Source organism: Haplochromis burtoni, unplaced genomic scaffold (genome assembly GCF_018398535.1).
Source record: "Haplochromis burtoni strain Fernald_Lab_line unplaced genomic scaffold, NCSU_Asbu1 Contig_538, whole genome shotgun sequence".
In the NCBI taxonomy this organism is placed as follows: Eukaryota; Metazoa; Chordata; class Actinopteri; order Cichliformes; family Cichlidae; genus Haplochromis; species Haplochromis burtoni.
In genome coordinates, this window is record NW_024582899.1 from 314,327 (window position 1) to 315,999 (window position 1,673).

Here is a 1,673-nt window from a genome sequence, read left to right on the forward strand (position 1 = left end):
GGAATTTGACTCAGTTTCACATCTCTGCTCATAACTGTTACCTGTGTTTTATAAGTGTGGTTGCCTCAGTCAGCAATGAATGAAGGGAAACTACATAAATGTCCAGAAGGAGACACAATTTACAGAAAAATGCTGAACATAAGTTCGCTGTGTTGGAGCAGAATTGTGGAGCTGCGATTGAACAAAACCCTCTTTCATGCTTGTTTCTTGTTACCATTTTAAAAATATAATGCTTGTAATAGTTCATTGAAATAATGTCACACTCCATAAACCCTGTGACTGTTACACAGAGAGTGGCTGTAGCAGCTGTTTTGTGACACTGGCCTTGTTTGTGGAATGGCCATCAGTCACCCTTTGTACTGCTAATTCCTGAATGCACTAAAGAAATCATTTCTGGCCACCTTGGATGAAATCCAGCTGTGTACAGACTGCTTTCAGTGCAGCTGCCGATGGAGCTTCGATTTTTAAATTCCCAAATGACATTGAGATTTCAAGGGATTTGTATCCTGCGTTCAAAACTGACTAACACGGGAGGAAAGAAGATTGTATAGAGTACTAAAAATACTAATAAAGATAATAATAGTAATCGACTCAAACCAATGAAATGTGGTATGATTTTATAGCTAAATCTGTTCATTCATTCGTTTTTATTTATAAACAGTGCTAAATCACAACAACAGTCACCTCGACATTATCTGATGTTCACTCAGAGAAAGTACGTGTACACATACAAGGAATTGGGCTCTTACCTACTATATACAGGAGGATTAACTATGAATGCATATACGTGAGAGAAAGATGTACAACAGAATAAAAATAATATGTACAGTGTGATACAGCAGCAGGTGTGGTGTGTTTAAATACAGTGTTCATCAGCGTGACAGCCGGTGGAGAGAAACTGTAGATGTCTGCTTATGTTGGTGTACAGTGCTCTGTACCAGAAGGGAGGAGAACAGGTTGTGTTAAGAATTTGTAAGTTAAAGTGTTGAGTTTGAAAGTTTATTGGAAATAACAGTTCAGTTAGAGGAGAGCTTTCTTTGAGCAGTGGCAATCACGTCACCTGAGACAGGAAGTGGCATCTGTTAAATGCATTTGAACACTCAAAGCTGCTGAGCAGATTAAATATGCAGCAAGGGTTTCCATTTATTTTAGTCATTGCTGTGATATTCTTGTCATTTACTACTGTATTCAAAATCCTAGAAGTATTCGCTGTCATTAGCTCAGAAAAGGGGAAAAAGGATGCTGTGATTGGAAAAATTATCGGCAGAGTCCTTCCTTAGAATGTGTTTTTACAGGAAATACAACAGGATGATTCAGGACCTCACATTGTGCCTGTACTGACTAATAGAGTCTACTGATTAGAACCAGCTGATGTATTTGCTTGGCTCTCAGAGGGGGTCTCTTCTCTCACTGTCTGTCCAATTATCAAAATCACCGTCTTTTCTGCAGGTCTCAGTATACAGACACAATCTACTCACTTCTTACAACTCTGATGTATATGATAAATAAAAGCAGTCATAGTTTGTCCATTATTTAGCATGAATATAACTCGGTGTACACATTTGCTGCAAGGATCTGGGAACATGTTGCTGTCTCTACAAAGACGCAGAGAGACAATCGGAGAGCTATGCAACCCTCAGGTTAGATCCTTCCCTTCTGTAAACACAAAGCTG